Source organism: Meriones unguiculatus, chromosome 14 (genome assembly GCF_030254825.1).
Source record: "Meriones unguiculatus strain TT.TT164.6M chromosome 14, Bangor_MerUng_6.1, whole genome shotgun sequence".
Taxonomy (NCBI): Eukaryota; Metazoa; Chordata; class Mammalia; order Rodentia; family Muridae; genus Meriones; species Meriones unguiculatus.
Window position 1 is genome coordinate 21,940,467 of NC_083361.1, and position 17,323 is coordinate 21,957,789.

Below are 17,323 nucleotides of genomic sequence, written 5' to 3' on the forward strand. Positions count from 1 at the left end.
TATCTCAAAAAAAAAAAAAAAGCCAGGGATATCAAGAAAAACCCTGTCTTGAAAAACCAAACCAAACAAACAAATGAAAACAAAACTGGAATAAAGGGAGTGGTGACCTCAGGGGAAAACCTCAGCCAGCTAAGCTTCCCTCTTGTGAAAAGGAATTGAAGAACAGTTTAGGTCCAGGTGTGATGGTACTTAACCTTTAATGCCAGCACTCAGGAGACAGAGGCATGCAGATCTCTGAGTTTAAGGTCAACCTGGTCTACAGAGCAAGTTCCAGAACAGCCAAGCTTAGGCAGTGAAGGAAACCATTGAAAACAGAAAGTTGGTCAAGATGTAATTGAAAAAGGTGGCCATGTTCCAGCCTGAGCAAGCACAGAACTTGGCAGCTTCGGCCACATGGCTCTGGCTTTAGAGTCAAAGATAGAAGAAAGAGGTTATGGATTTGCCCTCCGAGACTAAGCAAAGTTGCTGAGGCCAGTTGTGTGGCAGGGGTGTCCCTGCGTGGAGGCCCAGAGAAGCCATTATGTGAAGCTGTGAAGGTGAAGCCTGGACTGCCTTGGAGACCCCAAGATGTTGGATATGCCAGAGCTGTGGGATACCAGACAAGGAAAGCTTTTGACAGGGAGTGGAGCCAGGCCAAGAGAAAGAAGTGTGTTGTAATCAACAAAGATGAAACAAGTTGGAATCTGAAGAGCGTTTTGACATCAGACCTGGAGTTGCAGAGTTTAGAGTTTGTCCGTCTGATTTTGGTCTTGCTTTTATCCAGTGTTTCCTTACTATGCTCCCTTTCCTCCATTTGGAACGGTAATGTATACCCTGTGCCACTGTATGTTAGAAGTATGTGATCGGCTTTTTTTGTTTTGATTTTATAGAGATTTACGGTTAACAGACTGCTTGAGGCTCCAAAGAGGCTTTGAACTTTGGACTTTTAAACAAACTGGGACTTTTACAGACTATGGAGACTTTTAAACTTGGACTAAATGCAGTTTGCACTGTGATACAGCTACAAGCCTACGGAGCCCAGGGAGTGGAATGAGGTAACTAAGAGAGAGCTATACCCCATTTTAATTGGGTTATTAGGTTTTCTTGATGTTTAGGTGTTTTTCTGTTGTTTTTGTTTTGTTTTAGTTCTTTCTATATTTTAGATTTTAGCCCTCTATTGGATGTGTAGTTGGTAAAAAAAAAAATAATAATAATAATCCCATTCTATAGGCTGCCACTCTGTCCCAATGACAGTGTCCTTTTGTTAGGTCCAGGAATCGATGTAAGGAGACCTCAGACTCAGGTAGTCTGCAAAAGCAAGGAGCGTTTATTCTGCAGAAATTGCCAGCACGCTGGGGCCACCATTCCATAGAATGGCCACCTTGAAGTGAGCAGGCAGGCTCAATTTAAAGACAGTTACGGGATTTCCCTAAGTGTGATTAGGTAATCTTTTCATTGATTGGTTGGTGCTGATCTAGAGAATATGGGGGGACTTACGATTAGTTCTGCAGTTGGGGGACTTTATGGAGTGCCTGGGTAACAAAGAGTGCCCAGGTAATAAAGTATCATTTTGACTAGCTAGACAAAGCATTTCTAACTGGCCTTTAATTTGATTGGTCAAGTGCTTGGAGACTTGTATCTTGTTTCCTTGGACTGTAGTTTTGTTTTCTGAGAAATAGAAAGTCAGTCCTGTTCAGTCTGAAGCCAGTTTTGAAACTTGTCATGGAGTCAGACTGGCTTATTAAAAATCATTCCATCATTCCTTTCACTTTTGCTGTGCAGAAGCTTTTAGTTTTCAGGGGCCTTTTTTTTTTTTTTGAGATAGGATTTCTCTGTGTAGCCCTGGCTGTCCTGGAACTCTCTCTGTAAACCAGGCTGGCCTCAAACTTAGAAAGCTACCTGCCTTTTGTCTGCTGGGATTATAGGCATGTGCCAGCATACCCATTTGCTAGGGTCCCATTTATTAATTGTTGATCATAGGACCTGTGTTTTTTGATTTTTTTGTCCTGTATTGATGTTTTGTCCAGAAAGGCTTTTCCTGTGCCAATGAGTTCAAAACTATTTTTCACTTTCTCTTCTATCAGTCTTATGTTGAGGTCTTTGATCCATTTGGGGTTGAGTTTTCTGCAGTGTGATGCCTATGGATCTATTTGCATTCTTCTACATGCAGCCGTCTAGTTTGACTAACATCATTTGTTGAAGATGCTGTCTTTTTTTTTTCAGTGTATATTTCTGATTTATTAAAAATCAGGTGTCTATAGGCATGTGAACTCATATCTGGGTCTCAGTTCTATTTCATTGATCAATGTGTCTTGTCTTTTTTTTTCCAACACCATTCTGTTTTTAATTTCTCTGTAATACAATATAAGATTAGAGATCGTCTTACTTAGGGTTTCTGTTGCTATGATGAAATAACGTGAGGGGAGGAAGGGTTTATTTGACTTACACTTCTGCATCACTGTTCATTGTTGAAGGAAGTCGGGACAGGAACCTTCACACGGCAGGAACCTGGAGTCAGAGGCTGATGCAGAGGCCACGGAGGAGTGCTGCTTACTGGCTTGCTCCACATGGCTCAGTCACTGTTTTCTTATAGAATCCAGCACCACAGGCCAGGGGTGGCATCAACCACAAGGGTCTGAGCCTTCCTTCATCAATCATGGGGTGTTTTCTCAATCAAGGTTTCCTCCTCTCAGATGGCTATAGTTTGTGTTAAGTTGGCGTAAGTCTAGCCAGCACAGGGATGGTGATGCCCCCAGCAGTTTGTGGGTTATTCAGGATCATTTTAGCCATCCTGAGTTTTTTTTTTTTTTTTTTTTTTTTTTTTTTCCATGTGAAGCTGAAAATTGCCCTTTTAAGCACTGTGGAAAATTATGTTGGAATTCTGATAGGGATTGCATTGAAATTGTAGATTGCTTTTGGTAGGTTGGCCATTTTTATTATGTTAACCTTATCAATTCATGGACATTGGAGATCTTCCATCTTCCGATACCCTCTTCAACTTTTTCTTCAATGTCTAAGTTTTTATTATACAGGTCTTTCACTTGTGTGGTTAGAGTTATCCCAGGATTTTTGTTTGTTTTTTTGTTTTTGAGACAGGATTTCTCTGTGTACCCTTGGCTGTCCTAGACTTGTTTTCTAGACCAGGCTGGCCTCAAACTCACAGAGATCCACGTGCCTCTTTCTTTCAAGTGCTGGGACTTCAGGCATGATCCACTTCACCTTGACCCACCCAATATTTTTTTTTTAAAGGTTATTCTGTAAGGCATAGTTTCCATGATTTCTTTCTCAGTCCAGTTGTTATTTATGTATACGAGGGCTACTGATTTTTGTGAGCTAATTTTGTACCCTGCTGCTTTGCTGAAAGCATGTATCAGCTGGAAGAGTTTCCTGGTAGAATTTTTTGGGTCATATCTGTATACAGTCATATCACCTGCAGATAAAAATACTTCGACTTCTCCTTTTCCATTGTGTTCCCTTTTCTTCAGTTGTTTTATTGCTGTAGCTAAGACTTCAAGTACCATGTTGAATAGGTATAGAGAAAATGGACAACCTCTTCTTTTTCTGATTTTAATGGGACTTTTTTGTTTTGTTGTTTTTTGAGGCAGTTGTCTGTGTAGCCTTGGCTGTCCTGAAACTTGCTCTGTAGACCAGGCTGGCCTTGAATTCACAGAGATTTGCCTGCCTCTGTCTCCGAAGTGCTGGGATTAAAGGCGTGTGCCCCCACTGCCTGGCAATGGAAATGTTGGCTGTGGGCTTGGTGTAAAGTGCCCTTATTATGTTGAGGTGTGTCCCTTGTACTCCTAATATTTCTAGGACTTTTGTCATCAAGGGGTGTTGGATTTTGCCAAAGACCTTTTCTGCATCTAATGAAATGATCAATGTGGGTTTTGTCTTTCATTCTGCTTATGTAGTTGATTACATTTAGCAAACTACGTATATTGAACCATCCATGTATTTTTGAGATGAAGCCTACTTGATCACAGTAGATGATCTTTTTGTTGTATTCTTGGATTTGGTTTGCAGGTATTTTATTGGGAAGTTTTGTGTTTTTTGTTTTTTTTTTTTTAATTTATGTTCCTAAGGATAATTGGTCTGTAATTCCTTTCCTACTTGGGTCTTTATGTGGTTTAGGTCAGGGTTACTGTGGCCTGGTAAGAAGAATTAGGCAAATGCCAACAGGTGGTGGTACAGGCCTTTGATCCCAGCATTTGAGAGACAGAGGTGTCTGAGTTCAAGGCCAGCCTGGTCTACAGAGTGACAGAGTAAATTCCAGGACAGCCAAGGCTACACAGAGAAACCCTTTCTCAAAAAACAACAAAATAAAACAAAACAGAGAATTAGGCAATTTTTTTTCCATTTTTATGTTGTTGACTAATTTGAGGAGTGTTGGCGTTAATTCTTCTTCAAAAGGCTGGTAGAATTCTGAGCTCAAACCATCTGGCTCTTGGGTTCGTATTGGTTGAAAAGTTTTAACTACTGCTTCTAGTTCACTTGAGATTATAGCGCTGTTTAAACTGCTCACCTAATCTTGATTAACTCTGCTATGTATACTTGGGTAATAGATATCAAAAAAATTGTTCACTTCTTTTAGATCTTCGAAGTTGGTTGAGTACAAGTTTTTAATGTATGTCCTGCGAGTCTCTGTATTTCCTCAGTGTCTGTTGTTATGGCCTCCGTTTGGCCTCTAATTTTGTTACTTTGGGTCTTCTCCACTTTTTAGTTGTTAGGTAAGGGTTTGTCAATATTGCTGATTTTTTTTTTCAAAGAACCAATGTTTTGTTGATTCTTTGTATTGTTTTTTGTTTGTTTCTATTTCATTGACTTCAGCCCTGAGTTTACTTCTTGCTGTCTACTTCCCTTGGGGTGTGATTTCTTCTGTTTTTTTGTTCTAGAGCTTCCAGGAGTTCTGTTAAATTGGTAATATTCAGTCTCTAATTTTTTAACGTAGGCACTCAGTGCTATGAACTTGCATCTTAGTACCGCCTTCATTGTGTCTTGTAAGTTTGGGTATGTTGTGTTTTCATTTTCTTTCTTTCTTCTTTTTGTTTTTGTTATTCACTTATTTATTTATTTAAGGTATATGAGTGCTCTATCTGCATGTACACCTACATGACAGAAGGTGGCATTTGAGGGCATAGATGGTTTTCAGCCACAATGTGGTTGCTGGGAATTGAACTCAGGACCTCTGGAAGAGCAGACAGCGCTCTTAACCACTGAGGCATCTCTCCAGCCTGTTTGTTTTTGAGACAGTTTTTCTGTCTAGCTCTGGCTGCCTTAGAACTCGCTCTGTAGATCAGGCTGGCCTTGATCTCAGAGATCCACCTGCCTCTGCCTCCAGAGTGTTGGAATTAAAGGTGTGAGCCACCACTGCTTGGTGTGTTTTCATTTTCATTCAATTCTAAAAAGTTTTTAATTTCTATCTTGAGCCATTTTTCATTCAGCGGTGAGTGAATTGTTCAGTTTCTATGAGTTGTAGGCTTCCTGTTGTTCCTGATACCCAGCTTTAACCTGTGGTGATCAGATAGGATGCAGGGTGTTATTTCAATTATTTTGTGTCTGTTTAGACTTGCTTTTGTTTCCTGAGTATGAGGTCAATTTTGGAGAAAGTTCCATGCAGTGCTAAGAAGAAGGTATATTCTTTTGTGTTTGGATGAAATGTTCTGTAAATATGTTAGGTCCATTTTGTTTATGACGTCATTTAGTTTTGGCATTTCTCTGTTTAGTGTTTTTGTTTGAATGACCTATTGGTGAGAGTGGGGTATTAAAGTCACTCAGGTTCACCATGTGAGAGCCTATGATTTAAGCTGTAGTGGTGTTTCTTTTATGAACTTGGGTACCCTTGTGCATAGATATTTAGAACTGCAATATACTCTTGGTGGATTTTTCTTTTGATGAGTGTATAGTGTTCTTCCATTTCTCTTCTGATTAGTTTTGGTCTGAAGTCGATGACTACACTGGCTTTTTCTTGTGTCCATTCGCTTGTAATACTTTTTTTTCTTTTCCTTTTTTAAAGATTTATTTACTATTTATACAGTATTCTGTGTGCATGTGTACCTGCAGGTCAGAAGAGAGCAACAGATCTCGTTATAGATGGTTATGAGCCACCTTGTGGTTGCTGGGAATTGAACTTAGGACCTTTGAGAAAAACAGCTAGGGCACTTAAACTCTAAGCCATCTCTTCAGCCCTGTAATACCTTTTTCATTCTTTTACCCTGAAGTGATGTTGATCCTTGATGTCATGTTGTGTTTTTTGGATGCAGCAGAAGGATGGATCCTATTTTCAAATCCATTCTGTTACTCTGTGTCTTTTATTGAGGCATTGATACTATTGGCACATAATTATTAATGAGCAATGTTTGTTGTTTGTTATTTTGTTGTGGTGGTATGGGGTTTTTTTTGTTGTTGTTTGTTTGCCTCTCTTTTAATGTGCTGATCTGAGTTTATTCCTAGTGCTTTCTTTGATGTGGTTAACCTCTTCAGGTTGAAGTTTTCTTTCTAGTCCCTTCTATAGAGCTGGCTTTTTAGACAAATACTGCTTAAATTATTTATTTATTTGTTTGTTTGTTTGTTTGTTTATTTATTATTATGGAATGTCCTTCTTTCTCCATTTATTGTGATTGAAAGTTTTGCTGGAGCTGGGCATGGTGATGCATGCCTGTAACTCCAGCACTTGGGGAGGCAGAGGCAGGAAGATCTCTGTGTTCAAGGCCAGCCTGGTCTACAAAGGGAGTCCAGGACAGCCAGGGGTACACAGAGAAACCCTATCTTGAAAAAAAAAACCCCACAACAAACAAACAATCCAAACAAACAAAAAGTTTTGCTGGGTGTAGTAATCCAGGCTGGCATCTATGGTCTCTAGAGTTTATAAAACTTCCATCTAGGCCTTTCTGGCTTTCAGATTCTTCATTGAGAAGTCAGATATCATTCTAACAGTTCTGCCTTTATATATTACTCGGTCTTTTCCCTTGTAGTTTTTAATATTCTTTCTTCTGTATGTTTAATGTTTTCATTATTACTTGTTGTAGGGAATTTATTTTCTGGTCAAGTATATTTGGTGGTGTGTTTGCTTCTTGTATATTGATAGACATTTCCTTCCTTAGGTTAGAAAATTTACTTCTCTGATTTTGTTTTGTTTCGTTTTTTAAGACAAGTTTTCTCTGTGTAGCCCTGTTGTCCTGGAACTTGGTCTGCAGAAAATGATGGTCTACAAAGGCTGATCTCTTAAATTCAGAAATCTGCCTGCCTCTGCCTCCTGAGTACCTGGATTAAAGGCATGCAACACCGCTTGGCTAACAAATCTCTTTTTAAATTAATTTACTTAAGTGTCTTATGTATATGAGCATTCTCTTTGTGTGTACACCTCCATTACTGGAGAGGGCTTCAAATCCCATTATAGATGGTTGTGAGCCACCTTGTGGTTGCTGGGAATTCAACACAGGGCCTCTGGAAGAGCAGCCAGTGTTCTCAACCACTGAGCCATTACCAGACCAGATATAAATCAAAGAAAAAAAAAAAGAAGCCATTCCCCATAAGTCACCTTAGTGTAGACAATCCCTCAACAATACTCTCTAGCTGATTCTAGATGGTGTCAAATTGACAATTAAACTAACAATCCCGTTGGCCTTTTCAGAAAAAGAACCTTTGTTCTATATCCAGAATACCAGGAAACACCAGATGCGTGTTAGGTCTCAAACCTGGGGCCAATGGGTAACTAACATTTAACATATCAAAGCTGAGCTGGCTTCCAGGTTCTCCCAGCATCCCTTAGTCCCTACTTATTATTGCGTTTGGCTGGCATGCCCTACCCCCAACGTAAACATTTTTAGCTTAGGGGCTGGACTGTTCTTCCCCCAGTGACCCTATATAATACAGCCATTTTGGTTACCTGGCCCTTTTTTTTTTTTTTTTTGTCTACCCATTGCTCTCCTGGTCTCTTGGCTCTCCCTTTCCTGTCCCCCATTTTCTCACATGGCCCTGCTCAGGGACATGTTGGCCTCTCCCAGATGTCTCTGCCTCTGACTATGCTCTCCCTCCTGTCTACCATAAACCTTCTCTTCCACCATTCTTAGGAGCAGTCATGTCCTTCCTTATGTCTTCTTTTTTCCCCCCAATAAATCTATAGTTGGTAGGTCTTACTGCAAAGAGAAAAATGTGTATCTCATGTTACAATTGTAACAATAAGCTTTTCAAGATGGAGGCAGCAGGACATCGTACCAGAGTTCAGATCCTTCTGAAAGATGAAATGAGACCACACAGGTCACATATTTGTGAAGCTCCCCTGGTGACAGGAAGTGCTCCAAGAAACTGTACAGCAGGTGTACACAGGTGGCTCTGGGCACTAGACGACCCTGGCCTAGGTCAAGGTGACAAGAGCTAGGCACTAGACGACCCTGGCCTAGGTCAAGGTGACAAGAGCTAGGACAACTTCCTTTAGAGTTCTGTTACTATGTTGTACTTTTTTTTTACTTCATAAAATTTTATTAATGTTTTTAACTATGTGTAAGGTGAGTGTGTGTGTGTGTGTGTGTGTGTGTGTGTGGTTATGTGCTTGTGAGTACAGGTGCCCATAGAGATCAGAAGGTGTCTGATCCCCTGGAGTGAGAGTTACAGGTGGTTTTTATCCCGATGACTGTTAATCTATTTTATGTATCTTGCCTTATGTACATCTTACAACAGTTTTCTCTCTCTCTGTCTCCCCCTCCTCCTTTTTCTCCCTTTCTCTTTCTCTGTTCCTTTCTTTCAGATACTAAGGAGCAAACACAGGGCCTCATGTAGGCAAGTAGCCTGCCACCCCCCTCTTCTCTTTTGTAACAGTCTTTATCTTTGCCATCTGTTACATAGCAGGTGTGCAATGTAATTCTTGGCTTCTGTTCCCCTTAGCTTCCTATTGCTGTGTTAAAACACTGTGGCCAAACACAACTTGGGGAGCAAAGGGTTTATTTAGTTCATAGATTAACAGTCCACTGTGGAGGAAGGTCAGAGCAGGAATTCAGGCAGAGACCACGGAGGAATGCTGCTTACCGCCTTGCTTTCCCTGGCTTGCCCAGCCTGCTTTCTTATACAACAGGATGGGGTGGGAGGGCCATTGTGGTGGACTGAACCCATCCATACCAGTGATCAAGGCAATGCCCACAGGCTTGCCTACAGGCCATTAAATAAAGGTTCTCACTTCCAAGACGACCCTGGCCTAGGTCAAGGTGACAAGAGCTAGGACAACTTCCTTTAGAGTTCTGTTACTATGTTGTACTTTTTTTTTTACTTCATAAAATTTTATTAATGTTTTTAACTATGTGTAAGGTGAGTGTGTGTGTGTGTGTGTGTGTGTGTGTGTGGTTATGTGCTTGTGAGTTCAGGTGCCCATAGAGATCAGAAGGTGTCTGATCCCCTGGAGTGAGAGTTACAGGTGGTTATAAGCCACCTGACTTGGGTGCCTGGACCTGAACTCAAGTCCTCTGTGTGAGCAGCAATTATTCTTAACCTCGGAGCTATCTCTCTATCCCCCTTGTTAGTCTGTCTGTTTGAGAAAGGGTCTTCCTATGTAGCACAGACAGCTTTGAACACTGACCTTCTTGTCTTAGTCTCCTAAGTGCTGAGTTCATGTAACTCCCCCGAGTGTGTGTGGCATATATATGATGACCCAATGTTTATATCCATCTTCTGTATGTTTAGCAGACACACAGAGTCAATGCTTTCTTTCTTTGTATCACCTACTTAAGGTCCTGATATGACCTCAACAACACCATGAAATACAAGGGAAACCCATGGCGTTCTGAAAGTCCACTTCCCCCGTGAAAGTATAGGAGTTTCCACTGTGATGTTCTTGGTTCTGCAAAAGCATTTGCTCCAACAATCACGGAACCGATAGAAGGTCTTTGCCCTGTGACCAGAGTTCTAATAAAATGACAATTTAGGGTTGGGGATGTACCTTAGTACGTGCAAGATCCTGTGTTTAATCCCCAGCACCAGATAAGTATAAAAATATAAATCTGGGGGCTGGAGAGATGGCTCAGAGGTTAAGAGCACTGGCTGCTTTTCCAGAGGTCCTGAGTTCAATTCCCAGCAACCACATGGTGGCTCACAACCATCTGTAATGAGATCTAGTGCCCTCTTCTGGCACGTAGAAGAACATGCAGGCAGAATGCTATATAAGTATTAAAAAAAAAATTAAAAAAAATCACTGCTTGTTCCTTTTTAAAAAAGAAAGAAAGAAAAAGAAAGAAAGAAAGAAAGAAAGAAAGAAAGAAAGAAAGAAAGAAAGGAGTCTTCTCTCTGATACTGGTTGTAATAAACGTTTTAAAAAATATATAAATCTGAGAGAGAGTACCTCTTGGAGAACAGTTGCCCAGGTAGCCTGTGGTTAGGAGCTGTTGTTGGAATGTTAAAAATGCAAATAAATAGTTGTGTGGAAATGCTGGCTCAAGGGCCCAAGGCATCACAGAAGTGAAGCCTTGAGCACAGAGATAACCTTAACCTGCAGCTTCTAGGAGCTGAGGGCTGATGTTACAGTTTGAATCTGAATCCCCCCATCCTAATGGTCAGGTCCAAAAGAAACTTGGTACAAATGGCTACTTGTGATACCTGTTAGCATACCACTGCAGAGTGGTTCTCAACCACTGTATTGAGATATCACATATCAGATACTTGCGTTATAATTCATAATAGCAAAATTGTAGTTATGAAGTAGCTATGATATAATTTTATGGTTGGGGTCATCACAACATGAGGAACTGTATTAAAGGTCACAGCATTAGAAAGGTTGAGAACCACTGCCATTGAACATGCTGGCCTCCAGGATCACTCAGTACCTGTAGCTTTTCTCACCCCCAACCCTAAGTTTCTCCAGCTCATGCATTTCCCTTCCCTCGGCTTTCATTCCTATTTAACCCTGCCATTTCGGCCATATGCTCTTTTGGTACCCTCTCTTTTGGTCTCCTTTGACTGAACTCTATTCCCCACCCCCACTCTCTCTGTCTATGCCTCTCTCCCCCTTTTTCTCCCTCTCTCTCCCTCTCTCCTCTCATGTCCTGGTTCGGTCTGCTGGTCATGTTTAGTCTACTACTTTCTCTTCCTGCTCTGGACTCTTCCAGGCATCTCTTGCTGTACTCTCTCTCATATTTACAATAAAAACCTCCTCTTCAACCATACCTTGAAGTAGTCATGTCCTCACTTTACCAAAAGTAAAGTGCCAAAACCCCCACTATACTCTCATGTTTTGAGCTCTTGTTCCCTAGCTGGTGGCATTGTTTGGGAGGCTATGGAACCTTTAAGAAGTAGAGTGATGGTGACACACGCTTTTTAATCCCGGCACTCAGGAGGCAGAGGCGGGTAGATCTCTGTGTTTAAGGCCAGCCTGGCCTGCAGAGCAAGTTCCTGAACAGCTGGGACTACACAGAGAAACCCTGTTTCGAAAAACAAAACAAAACAGAAGAAGCGAGGCCTAGTGGTTGGAAAGATGACTCCATGGTTAAGAACCCTGGCTTGCACTTCCAGAGGATCCAGGTTCAATTTCCAGCAGTCACATGGCAGCTCACAACTACCTGTAATTCCAGTTCTAGGGGATCCAGTGCTCTCTTCTAGTCTCCTTAGGGGCACCTGGCATGCATGCTCATAGACATATATGCAGGCAAAATACTATCTGGGGGACATTTTAGATTCAAACCATAGCAGTCCAAATGTCTTAGCTTAAGCAGGCAAGAAAGCAGAGTTGCGCCTTATAGAATGTTATTGTATTCAGAGCTTTAAAAAGGTTTATTTTTAGTTATGTGTATATATCTGTGTGTTGGGGGGAGGGGTGTGTATGTGTAAGTACAGGTGCTTATGAACACTGCAAGGTGGCATCAGATCCCCTAGGAGATGGTGTTACAGATAGTTGTGAGCCACCCGTAATGAGATCTAGTGCCCTCTTCTGGCACGCAGAAGAACATGCAGGCAGAATGCTATATAAGTATTAAAAAAAAAATTAAAAAAAAAAATTTGCTGGGAATCAAACTTGGGCCCACAGCAAGAGCAGTATGCATTCGATGGCTGAGCCACCTCTCCATGCCCTGTATTCAAGGCTTCTATGAACTACACCATCTAGGTTGAGAAACGCAGTCAGCTTTACCCAGCCTACTCTTCCAATGTTAATTTCATCCAGAACCACCTCACAGATATGCCTAGGACCCTGTCTTACCAATATCTGGCTCTCCTGTGGCCTAGCAAAGTTGACACATGAAATCACCAGGACAATGTTGTCCTTTCAGCCTTCCCACACATAAGCACAGACACACATAGTCAGCACCTGTACTAAGACAAGAGAGACAGAGCTGTGCATCTATTTGCCTTGCTGAAATGTTATTCTGCTACAGCTGAGTGTCCCGTATCCCCAAACCATTTCTCTCTTTTCCCTGCATTTTTATTTATTTTGCTGGGTGGGGTGGCACATGTGCCATTTGGCCTGTGTGGAAGAAAGCCAGAGGACAACTTGTAGAAGTTGGTTCTCTGCTTTCACTATGCAGTCCTGGGATAGCACTCAGATCCTCAGGTTTGGAGGCGTGCTCTTCTACCGTTGGAGCCATCTCACCAGCTCCAGATTTCCTTTCCTTTATTTTTAATTAAAATACTGTTTGTATTTATTTTATGAGTATGAATATTTTGCCAGCATCTATATCTGTGTACCACGTGCCTGCCTGGTGCCCACAGGTGTCAGAGTAGGGGCCGGATCCCCTGAAGCTATAGAGTTATGGATGGTTATGAGCCAACATATAAGTGCTGGGAACTGAACCTGAGTCCTTTGCAATAGCAACAACCATTGTTAACCATTCTTAACCACTCAGCCATCTCTCTAGGCCCCTAAATATCCTCTCTAAGCAAGAATATCTTTCCAACCTTTGATCCCTCCAAAGCAATTATAATCCTTCTTTCCCCATTCTCCTTTTGAGGTAGGGTCTCATTCTCTAGCCCTGGCTGGCCTGGAGAACTCAGTATGTCAATCAGGCCAGCATAGAACTCACAGAGCTCTGCCTGCCTTTGCCTTCTGAGTGCTGGGATGAAAGGCTTCAGCCACTTCGGTTCTTGAACTCTTCTGCCCCACCCCACCCCCTTCTCTTCTTTCTCTTCTTCCTCTTCTTGCAGTGCTGGGGTGGAGCTCCCGGCCTTACACATGCCAGAAGGGCTTTATCACCGTGCTACGCCACAGCTCACCATCGGTGCTTTATGCCTGGGAGATAGTCAGTGGTAGTCAGCAGTAGAACACATACTTAGTATGCGGCCAAGTGCTTCACCTCCCAATAGAAAAAGAATCATTATTATTTATTTAAATGCCCTGCAGGAGGATGTTAAGTAAGAGGTTTTTGAGTACCCGGTAACTCAAAATTCTGTCACTCCCTAGTTGCGTGACCAGAACAAGTTAGTTAAGTTTTCTGAGGGCAATTTCTTCCTATGTAAAAAGGGGAATTTGATGACATTTAACTGCAGTGAGAAATCAATACTGTAACAATTTGTAGTAGGTGGCCCTTGTCATTTTAATAAAACAGCACAATACATAGTGCCTGTTCTCAAAGCAGGTAGCAGGGGTCAGCCTATGACTAGTGTATCTCCTGTCCTGGTGTTGACTGGGAGCAAATGCTTCCCCAGCGCTTCCTCTACTTGGAGACCGGACCTTTCTTTCTGTACAATTCTATTATTTTCATAGTCCTGCTTCTCTTCCCCGAGGTGATGTAATACCCGGCCATCTGCTGCTCCCTCATCTAAAAGCCACCGCAAAGCATGCTTTTCTGCAAACCTCTTCCAGGACCCTGCAGGAAGCATCCCCTGAGAGGCAGTAGGCTGGGCTCAGTCCAAACACCGTGCTCGGCAGTATGACCTTCAAATCATCTCACACAAAAGACTGCAGAGCAAGCTCTCACTTGACTCCTCGGCTTGGTGTGTAGGAATCATTTCAATTACGGCAAACATAGTCTTCCATTAGAGAGGCTCGCTAGTCCCGATGCAGCCAGAAGCCTTTGGAAGATGTATTTACTCCGCCTTGATAGTGAGGTTGATAAAGTGAGGTTGATAAAGAGTTCTGACATCTGATTTAAAAAAAAAAAAGAAAGAAAATACAGGACACTCAGACAATAGATTGATTGTTGGTTGCAATAAGTAATGTGGATATAGGTCAGCTGGAAGAGTCCTTGTCTAGTGAACACCAGGATTTGGGTTTGGTCCCCTTGCACTGAATAAAAGCAGGCATGGAGGGTCACCTATATATACAATCCTAGTACCCAGGAAGTGGAAGCAGAGAAACCTGAAGTTCAAGGTCAGCCCTTAGATACCTAGCCTGGGCTACATGAGACCCTGTCTCAGTTTTTTGTTTGTTTGTTTTGTTTTGTCAAGACAGGGTTTCTCTGTGTAGCCTTGGCTGTCCTGTAAGTTTATAGACCAAACTCACAAGAGATCCACCTGCCTCTGCCTTCCAGAGTGCTGGGTCTGCAGTCATGTATCATCTTGCTTGGCTCCCAGTTTTTAAATAGATTTTGTTTGTGTGTTAATTTATTGAGCTAGGGTTTCACTCTGTAGCCTTGGCTGACCTGGAACCGAATCTGTAGACAGGCTGGCCTTGGATTCACAGAGATTAGCCTGTTTCTGCCTCCCTAGTATTGGGACTTAAGGCATGCTCCATTATGCCTGGCTCAATTTAAAAACTAAAATAGATAAATAAAAGGATGAATGATAGGAGAAGTTATGTGAGTTAAGTCTAGCTATCATCCGGGGGAGTATCACCCTCTGTAAGCCTCTACTCAGCCAGTTAGAACGTAGGAATAAAAAGAGCAATTGATAATAAACTATGTATAAAGCCCACAGCAGCTCACAGTCAGTAGTTAGTCCAGGTAAATGCTAACCAGTGTTTTCACCCTGTCTCCCACACTCCCCTCTACTTCTTTACCTTTTACCTTCTCAGCTTCTGCTACACCTTTTGTCTGCAGTAGACTCTGACCTTAGGAGAGCTGTTTTGAGAAGGCTGGACAAGACACAGGAAGACAGGTCCAACAACCTGATTTCAGGCCCTAGGACTCATGTGTGGAAGGAGAAACGTCTTCTGACCTCTCCCCACATCTTCATCAGACACAAAAATTGCTCGAGTGCATGCATGCCTGTACAGCCTTAGATTCAAGCTGGGGACAAAACTGAGCTCAGTTGCAGATAAATGAGCTAGAGAAAGGAATACACAGGTTACCTTTTAAAAACATTGAGTGATAGCTGTCTAGACAGTACATGGGAGAACTTATATAACTTGCATCTCATTTACATATATCTTGATGCTGGATTAATAACAGGAAGACAGGAGCTAATCTCACTAGTGTCTATATGTAGTATTGTGGTGCCTGCCTGTAAGTGTAGCACTTGGGAGGCTGAGATGAGAGATGGCTAAATTCAAGGCCAGCTTGGGCTGTGTAGGAAGAACTCTCTCAGAAAAAGAGCAGGGAGGAGGAGAGTATCTTTGGGTAGCTACGGGCAGCCAGCCGGGGGAAATCTCTGCCTCTGCGCTTATGTACTCCACTGGGTTGCACAGTGTCACGTGACTGTCCTCTTGTGTTATTTATTTGTTCGGAGAGCACAAAGGTGAGCAGCTGCAGCACGCCTTGTGCCCTGATTCACTGGAACTTGGCCTGAACTACACGCTGAGGCAGCCTGGGTGGAGGTTTCAAATGTGTCATGAGGTTTCCCAGCCAAATTCCTCCTGCACCAACTTGAAAACTCACTATAAAAATAGCCCTTACTGAGGCAGCCTGACCTGTGACAAAGGCTTCCTAGCTTGGAACAGAACAAGAAAGCTGCTGAGCTCTCTCACCTTCCCCTTTCTCTCTCTCTCTCTCTCTCTCTCTCTGGCTCTCTCACATACATACACACACACACACACCTCTGCACATTTCTATGGCATGGATTTTATACTGTGTTTTAAAACCACCCTTAAAAATAAAACTTAAAGTCATCATCCTTACAGAGGAGTCTCACATTTGAGAACGCATTTCCTCAGTTCTTGGTGTGTGGTTGGGGTGAGTCCTCCACCAGGTGTAGGGTTTAAAAAGCAAAGGGGAAGGCTTTATGTTTCATTCACACGACTGCAAGATTTGCATTTCCTGGTCAGGCGTTTAGAAGAGTTCCAGGAAAGTCATGACATGTAAGGGAGTTGGGGTTGGTTTTGTGTGTTCTAGTCTTGACTTCAAGGCTTTTCAAGAGTTAAGGAAAAATCTGGGAACTTTGTTAAGATTCCAACTGTCTTAAAATTAAAAAAAAAAATAAAGTGGGTAAAACAAAAATAAAGATAAAAATAAGGTTGGTTTTAGCTTAGTGTTAAGAGTCTCAGCGCGTGTGAGGTCCTGAATTCCACCCCCCTGTCAATCAATAGATCAATAGATTTAAGAAAGAGTAAATGGCTTTTAATCCCAGCCCTTGGGAGGCAGAGGCAGGCAGATCTCTAAGTTCTAGATCAGCCTGGTCTACCAGGTAAAGTGTTTACTGCCAAGCCTTATGACCTGAATTCCATTCTCAGGTCCCACATATCAGAAGATGAGAACCAGCTCCAGGAAGTTGTTCCCTTTCACACGTGTGTGCTCCTGACACATACACAATATAATTTTAAAAAATGGAAAAGAGAGCAAATAGCATAGAATCTGTTAGATCTCATAAAGTATATGTTTATGTCATCTATCTATCTATTTGTCTATCTATCTATCTTTCTATCTCTGTAAGAATGGTGTGTGTGTGTGTTAGTACTGGAACCCAGAGTTTCATACATGAAAGGCAAGTTCTCTACTGCTAACTTACATTCCCAGCCCCTGTGCTGTATTTTAAGTTTTCCTGTGTCCATTGGACAGTTTTAACTTAAGGGCGATCAATAACAACAATGTACTTATCTATTCACCAGGCAGTGATCTAATTTATTATGAGATGTGAATATATGTCCCTTACAGGTGTGTGGACCAGCAGTGGGATACAGCTTTAAAATCCAGACTTCCAAGCTGGGCACGGTGGTGCACATCTGTGATCCCAGCACTCAGGGAGGCCGAGGCAGGTGGATCTCTGTGAGTTTGAGGTCAGCTGGACTATAAGATGGAGTCCAGGACAGCCAAGTCTACACAGAGAAAACCTGCCTTGAAAAATAAATAAACAAACAATTAAAATCTAGACTTCCTTCCTGCGTTGTGTCGTGGCTCCGTGTATAAACTCATTTGGCAACACCAAAGATCTCAACCTAAGGCTTCTGGCAAGTGTGAGGTTGGGGCCAAATGTGCCTGCTGTCTGTTTCTGCTGTTCTCTGCCGAGCCCTGTCTGCTGTGTCTGGGTGTCCTTGAGCAAGCAGTTCTGTTTCTCCTGGTACCAC

The 17,323-nt window shown here is 42.2% G+C and overlaps 1 long non-coding RNA gene across 1 annotated transcript; it reads left to right on the forward strand.

Moving 5' to 3' along the window:
- Window positions 1-224: 224 nt before the first annotated feature.
- LOC132647171 (uncharacterized) lies at window positions 225-17,127 on the forward strand. Its single transcript, XR_009585474.1, has 2 exons — window positions 225-1,034; window positions 16,914-17,127. It is a non-coding gene; the product is annotated as an uncharacterized LOC132647171 (long non-coding RNA).
- Window positions 17,128-17,323: the final 196 nt, after the last annotated feature.